The following is a 7,760-nucleotide window of genomic DNA, read 5'->3' as shown; positions in this document are numbered from 1 at the left end:
AAAGGGGGGGGCAGTAATAACAACTAGAATCTATTGAAGGTTGACTTTGCCAGGCACTGTTCTAAGCTCTTAGTGTGACTTCACTCGTTTAAGCCTCATAGATATGGGAGCTCATACCACACTCACGTTCACAGATGGGGACAGGAGGCCATGAAGTGACCTGCGGTCCAACAGCTCAGCCAGCGGTGTTCAGGATGTCACCCCAGGCTCCTTGGCTCTCTCAGAGACCACACACTTGCAGTCTTCTAGGAAAAGGGTCCCTTTCTTCCGTAAGTGTTTCTGAAATGTCATTTCCTTTTAACCAAGACAGCTCTGCTTTTGCATCAGCAAAAAATAATAAGCCTTTTTAAAGACTTCAGAGATTGTCATGAGTCATAGTATTTGAGGAGTACAGCCACTCCTTCGACCTGAGGCAAGGGTGCAGCTGGATGTGCCACCCCCTAGTGACAGGGTACTTAGAGTTGGGGTGAGCTGAGAGGGTGGGGACTGCTCCAGGCTCTTCTGGGTGGGCAGGGAACAGGGCTGGTCCTGAGAGGCGCACCCTCCTCCGGTTCCAGGTTCCGGGCCCTCAGGCAGGAGGAGGAGCCAGGTGGAAGGCAGGTGAGTCAAGGGAGGGCTTGGCTGGGCACCCGGCAGGAGAGTGGGAGAGGCGCTACTTCTGGGGGGGGGCCTCTGGGGCCTCCTGTCCATCCCCCGGAGGGCATAGGGGCAAGCCACGGAAACCCCCCTGTTGGCCTCTTGCCCAGTCTCCGCCATCCCACCTGTAGCCCTTGCATGAGCCTTAGAGCAGGGCCAGTGATCTCTGCCGGGCTCTGCAGGGCCCCCGACGTGGGGCGCTTCCGGCTGGTGGCGTCAGCTTCTGGCTGCCACGGTCAGACCAAGTCCCACACCTCTGGCCTGGACAAGACTCAGGCCTGCATTCCCCGGCCTGAGTTCCCTGGGGTCCGGCGGGCTATGGTGGAGTGCTGTGTATCCTCGGGGCTTCTGCAGGATTCTGGATTGTGTGTGTGCGTGCGTGCGTGCGTGTGTGCGTGTGTTGGGTGGGGGGGGTGATGTCTACACCTAAAAAGCCTGAGGTGGGAGGAGGCAGGATGGGGGCTTGAACTGGGGAAGGTGAGTGTGGGCCGGTGTGTGCGCTGCGGGGCGGAGGAGCGGAGCGGACGCTGCTTTGTCGAGCTGCGGAGGGTCGTTCGCGCCCAGGCCGTGGGCGCCCTGCCAGCGGCGTGGCGCGAGCGTCCGTGGTGTTGGGTGAGCGCGCGTCGCGGAGTAGCGTGTGTGCGTGCGGGTGCTGTGTGCGCCGGGGCTCTCGTGCTGGCCTGCAGCGTTCCCGCGGCCCCGCGTTGCCCTCCTGGTCCCCCCCGTGCGTTCGCTGGGTGTTGGTGGCGCGGATTTCGACGGTGGGCCTGAGGTCCGCGTGCTGGTCGGACGCACGGCGTGGAGCTCCGTCGTGTGCGTTGGCAGGCTGTGTGTAGTGAGGGGCTGCTGTCCATGGACGTGGCAGCTTGCACACGTGGGCTGTGTAGGTTGTGTGGATGTGTGCCTCTGTGTCGCTCTGCGGGTGTGGGTGTGGGTCGCGTGTGTTTGTGTAGCCCTGCGGGTCTGGCCGGTGCTGAGTGACCTGAGATGGGGGCTCCCTGGGCCCCGACTGCCCTTCCTCTCGGCCCCTGAGACCCCAGGACAGCAGGGGTCCTTTGTTAGGCCACAGGAAGGCCCCACCCCCCTCCATCTGCAGGGGACCCAGGGAGGGGCCCAGACTGGCGGGCTCCAGCCTCCCTGGCCATTGTTCTGGGGCCTCTTTGGAAAACAGGATGAGAGGCAAAAGGTGGACCTCAGCCTGGACCCCTGTCCTCCCTGAAATGACCCAGGAGTCCAGCAAAGAACCGCTGGGGAGGAGGGTCAGCAGCTGATGGGGAAACCAAGGTCCAGCATGAGAAAGGGACTTGGCAGAGGTTTCACAGCTGTTAAGGACCGAGAACTTGAAGCCTCCACACCCTCATGTGCCCATCCATGGCCCCGGCTGGGTTTGGGGGACAGAGAAATGAAACCCCTGGAAGGACACACAACTGTGTTCTGGTTCCCATTTCTGAGCGCTTACCATGTGCTGAGGACTGACTCAGTGTCATAACTGTAGGTTAAGTTGAAATTTTGTCCCCATTTTGTACATGAGGAAACCGAGGGCCATAAGGTAATAACTCATTGATTCAACAGATAGTACTCTAAATATTACTCTATTCTAGGTACCATGCTGTGTGACTTTGACATCACTGCTAATTAGTGCAATTTCACAACTGTTTTCTGGTTTTTTGTTTTCAAACTCACAACCCTGAGATCAAGAATTGCATGCTCTACCGGACTGAGCCAGCCAGGCACCTCCTGTGCTGTGTGACTTTGAACAAGTCACTTACCCTCTCTGGGCCAGGCCCTGCTCTTAGCTCTAGGGACATAGCAGTGACCAAAGGAACCATGGTTCCGCCCTCCTAGAGCTCACAGCCCGGGGAGAGCAAGGGGTGGAAGAAGATGAACAATACCCAAGAAAACAAACATCATTTCAGGTGGAGATAAATTCTATGAAAAATTAAGACCATGAAAATGTGCAAGAAAATGAATACCCAAGGCAGATTCTAAGAAGGCCTCTGAGGAGGTGACATTTAACCTGAGACTTGCAGAAGGAGAAGTCTTGTGAAGATCGGGGTGAGTGTTCTAGGGAGAGGGAAGAGCAAGGGCAAAGGCCCTGAGGTAGGACCTGCTCAGTAGTAAACGAGGCCTGAGGCCTGTGAGAGAAAGGGCGGGCCAGGCGGTGAGGTCTGTAGCGGTGGGCAGGGGCTGCAGGCTGGGGAGGGGTTTGGATTTTATTCAGTGTGATCGCAGAGAGGCAGTGTTGGCGGAGACATGGTTCTGGGGGTAAAGTTGGTGGGGGGGGGGCTTGTCGTCTCCTGTTACAAGGGAGGGGGCGGGGACAGTCAGAGCCAAAGGTCTCTCCCCCGCAGCTCCGGCAGTCCCAGCCCAGAGGCGCCGGCCTGGCGGCTGGAAGACCATGCTGTGGGCACATCTGGGGAGCAGCTGCCGGGCCGGGGCCAGGTCACGTGGCACAAGCAGGCCCGCCCTGGAGCCTACAAGGCCAAGACTCCGGGAGGGGCAGTGGTGAACGTGCCGGACATGAACCCACGTCAAAAAAGGATGCACCCTGCAGTGTAGACACGCACGCATGCAAGTCCCTCCGCCCCACACAGCCCCTGCCTCGGGAGCCAGACCCCGTAGATTCAGTGCCACATCCCAGCTGTGTGATCTGAAGCAAATCGCTCAACTGCTCTTGGGGCCTCAGTGGCCTCAGTGGTGAAGGGAACATAACATCATACATAGGTCATGGGTTGTTTTTCCTTCGTTCGACAGATATTCCCTGGTGCTTCCTGGGTGCCAGGCGCTGCCCTAGGCCCCGGGTGACGGCAGGGAAGAGGACAGTGTGGTCCCTGCCCGACTGAGCTCACTGTCTTTGGTTAAAACTTGTACTCATGCCTGATACAGAATGAGCACTTAGAAAATGGGAGTCCCTGAGCCCTGAAGGCCACAGGAGGGAACTTGAAGGCAGAAAGGGAGAAATAATGTCCCCTCTCGGTGGTCCCTCTTCCTCTCCGGCCCCAGTCTTCCCATCTGTGAAATGGCACGTGAGTAACAGAGCTGCTACCAGGCCCCAGGGAGGAGCTGGGGAAATCAGATGGTGCCAGGGATGTGTAAAGGGCTTCCAAAGAGACCACTGGCATGAACCCTGGGTTGGGACCGCGGGGGTTCTTTTAATGAGTCCTCCAAATTTCCTGGCCACCAAAAGAGGAGTCTGTTTTCCTCAGCTGACCTGGTACTTAGGACTGGGAGAAGAATGCCGCCCCCCGCCCCCCAGGGGACAACCCCAGGGAGAGGGCAGGAAAAATGCCCATTTGGCAACCAGATAAACAGGCACTCTATTTAAACTCCTTGTCAGGCCTTAAAAATGTAAGAGATGATAACCAATGTCTGGGAGTACTGAACATTTTCAGGAAAGGAATAAAGCCAACTTTTCCCTGTGGGCCTGGGATGGGTGTGAGTACAGGAGGGTGTCACTATTTCAGTTGGGAAGTCTGAAGGCAGCATAGTGAAGAGAACGTTTCAGGGGGCTCTGGAAGCCCATCTCACAGAGCTCCCTCAAAACCCCTGGAAGTAACCAGATGGGTCCTAGCGGCCTGGCCTGGAACTGGCCAGTTGCTACTCCCATCCATTGTTTAGTGAGCACCTACTCTGTACCAAGACCATGGCAGGCACTTTACCAGCCTAATCTCAATGACTCCTCAGAGTAACCTAGGGAGGTGGGAGCTTCTGTCATTTTGCCAGTGGGGAAGCAGAGGCTCAGAGAGGTGAAGGGTGTTCCTCCAGGTCACACAGTATAATAAGGATTTGAAGCCTGAGCTGATGGACCCTGAGCCCCAGCCCTTTCTACTTTTCCACAGCCAGGTGTTTCTCCTCAAATTGTCAAAGTTTGTCCAGACACCAGTGCCCCCACCTGTCTTCATTCAGGCCATTTCTCCTTGTGCCTTTCCTACATAGAATGCCCAGAGGATGAGTCACCTCCTCTAGGGAGCCTCCCTGATTTCCTCCAAGGTAGAACTCTTCCTTTCTTTGTGTTTCTAAGGCACCTAGCAGGAAATTTTCATAATATAGTCTTGATGTGAGAATAATTCCTTTCTAGGGCCCCACGGCCAGCACCGGACCTGGCAGGAGGCGGGTGTTCATGAATGTTAAGTGCACTTAACTACTGGGGGTCCCAATTGTCCCTTGACTTTCTTTCTTTCCTATTTGTCTGCAAAGTGTCATTGACATTCAATCTCATCCTGACCAGCAGTCTAGAAGGAGGTACACTAAACATTGAGAGCTGGCTTTTTATTACACAAAGTAGTACATGAATACATTTTTGTTTAAAAATATATTCAAGAGGGGCGCCTGGGTGGCTCAGTTGGTTAAGTGTCTGCCTTCGGCTCAGGTCATGATCCCAAGCTCCTGGGATCGAGTCCGCATCGGGCTCCCTGCTCAGCGGGAAGCCTGCTTCTCTCTCTCCCTCCAACCCTCCCCACTGCTCATGCTCACTTGCTCTCTCTCTCTCAAATAAATAAATAAAATTAAATATATATATATTCAGGAAATGCCCATGTGTAATGGATCATAGACTGAAATGTAAAACCTAACACTATAAAACGTCTGGAAAATATAGGAGGAGAAAATCTTTGTGATATTGAGTGAGGCAGCGATTTCTTAGATATGACACGAAAAGCGTGATCTATAAAATAAAAAAATTGATACATTGGATTTCATCAGAATTTAAAACTTATGTTCTTCAAAAGATACTGTTAAGAGGATGCAAAGGTCAGACACAGACTGGAGAAAATAGTTGCAAATCCTATGTCTGGGGATTTTTGTCCAAAGTATATAAAGAACTCTTATAACTCAATAAGAAGAAAACAAACAAATGAAAAGAAACGGGCAAAAGATTGACAGGTAGCACGAGGGACCTCTGTGATGGAATTGTTGTTCTGTGTCTTCACTATGGCAGTGGTCATGTGGATCAGCACATGTGATGACATCGCATGGAACTAAACACGCACAAATGAGTACGCTTAGTAAAGCTGGTGAAATGCAGTTGGAATATTTTACTGCCAGAGGCTGCCATCAGGGGAACTGGGTGAAGGCTGTAAGGGATCTCTCTGTATTATTTCTTTTCTTTTTTAGATTTTATTTATTTATTTATTTGAGAGAGCGAGAATGAGAGAGAGAGAGAGAGAGAGCACATGAGAGGGGGGAGGGTCAGAGGGAGAAGCAGACTCCCTGCTGAGCAGGGAGCCCGATGCAGGGACTCGATCCCGGTGCGGGACTCGATCCCGATGCGGGACTCAATCCCAGGACTCCAGGATCATGACGTGAGCCAAAGGCAGTCGCTTAACCAACTGAGCCAAGCAGGCGCCCCTCTGTATTATTTCTTATGACTACATGTGAGTCTACAATTATCTAATGTTTTCTTTAACGAACAAGTGAATGACCCTTCACCTAAGAAGATATATGGATGACATATAAACACATGAAAAGAAGCTCAACATCTTTGAGTCATTAGAAAAATGCAGATTAGGGGCACCTGGGGGGTTCAGTCATTAAGCGTCTGCCTTCTGCTCAGGTCATGATCCCAGGGTCCTGGGATCGAGTCCTGCATCGGATTCCTTGCTCAGCAGGGAGCCTGCTTCTCCCTCCCCCTGCTTGTTCTCTCTCTCTCTCTCTTTCTCTTTTTCTCCCTGACAAATAAATAAAGTCTTAAAAAAAAAAAAAAAGGAATGTACATGGAATACCCACTTGGGAAAACAGGTTAGCAATTTCTTATAAAGTTACATAAATACTTTGTGACCCAGTCATTTCACTACTAAGTATTTTCCTAAGAGAAACAAAAGCATAGATTCATAGAAACACTTGTACACAAATGTTGGTAGCAGCTTTATTTGTACTACCCCCAAACCACAAACAACCCAAATGTCTAGGACAGGTGAATGGGTAAGTAAATCGTAGCATATCCATATACCACTGCTACTCAGCAATAACAAGGAATGAACATGGATGCATCTCAAAATAATTATGTGGAGTTAATGAAACTAGGCTGAAAAGCCTTTTTTTTTGTAGGAAAGAGTATATATATAGTATATACTGTGCTCCATTCATATAAAATTCTAGAAAATGCAAACTAATCTATAGAGAAAGATGAGTGGTTGTGTGGGCACTGGGTGGAAGAGGGGCAGAGGAAAACTTTTAAAGCTGAGGAAGTAAGGGGTGCCTGGGTGGCTCAGTCGTTGGGCGTCTGCCTTCAGCTCAGGTCATAGTCCCGGGGTCCTGGGATCGAGCCCCACGTCGGGCTCCCTGCTTGGCGGGGAGTCTGCTTCTCCCTCTCCCACTCCCCCTACCTGTGTTCCTTCTCTCTCTCTCTGTCAAATAAATAAATAAATAAAATCTTTATATTAAAAAAAAAAGCTGAGGAAGTATATGTTAATGTTCTTGATTGTGGTGATGGTTCAGGGGTATATATGTCATGTCAAAAGTTATCAAATTGTACACCTTAAATATATGCAGTTAGCGTGTGTCAATTATACTTCAATAACACTGTTTAAGGAAAAAATGTAAGAATGAAATACCTATGTGAAGGTAAGAGTGAAGGTCCTACTTCATATTGTTGTTCTTCCCTCAGTCTTCACAGAGGTGAGTGACATCAGGAATTTGATGTTTATCTTTTTTATTTTTTTGCTTTCTACTATTTTTTGTTGAATGCAATTTATTTATTTATTTTAATTTTTTAAAAGTAATCTCTACCCCCAACGTGGGGTTTGAACTCACAGCCCCGAGATCAAGAGTCCCATGCTTCACCGACTAAGCCAGCCAGGCGCTCCTATTGAGGTGCAATTTAAATACAATGAAATGTGCAAAAGTATATAATCCAGTGTGTTTTGACTAATTCATGCAGTGTGTACCACACATCTCATTATCATATAGAACATTTCCATCATTCCAGAAGGTTCCCTCACACCCCTTCCCTGGCAAGCAACCACCATTCTGATTTCTTTTTTTAACATTTTTTAAAAAATTTATTTATTTATTTGAGAGAGAGAGAATGAGAGAGAGCACATGAGAGTGGGGAGGGTCAGAGGGAGAAGCAGACTCCCCGCCGAGCAGGGAGCCCGATGCGGGACTCGATCCCGGGACTCCAGGAT

This window comes from Mirounga leonina, unplaced genomic scaffold (assembly GCF_011800145.1).
Source record: "Mirounga leonina isolate KUSES-001 unplaced genomic scaffold, KU_Mleo_1.0 Mir_150, whole genome shotgun sequence".
Taxonomy (NCBI): Eukaryota; Metazoa; Chordata; class Mammalia; order Carnivora; family Phocidae; genus Mirounga; species Mirounga leonina.
This window is presented reverse-complemented; position numbering follows the sequence as displayed.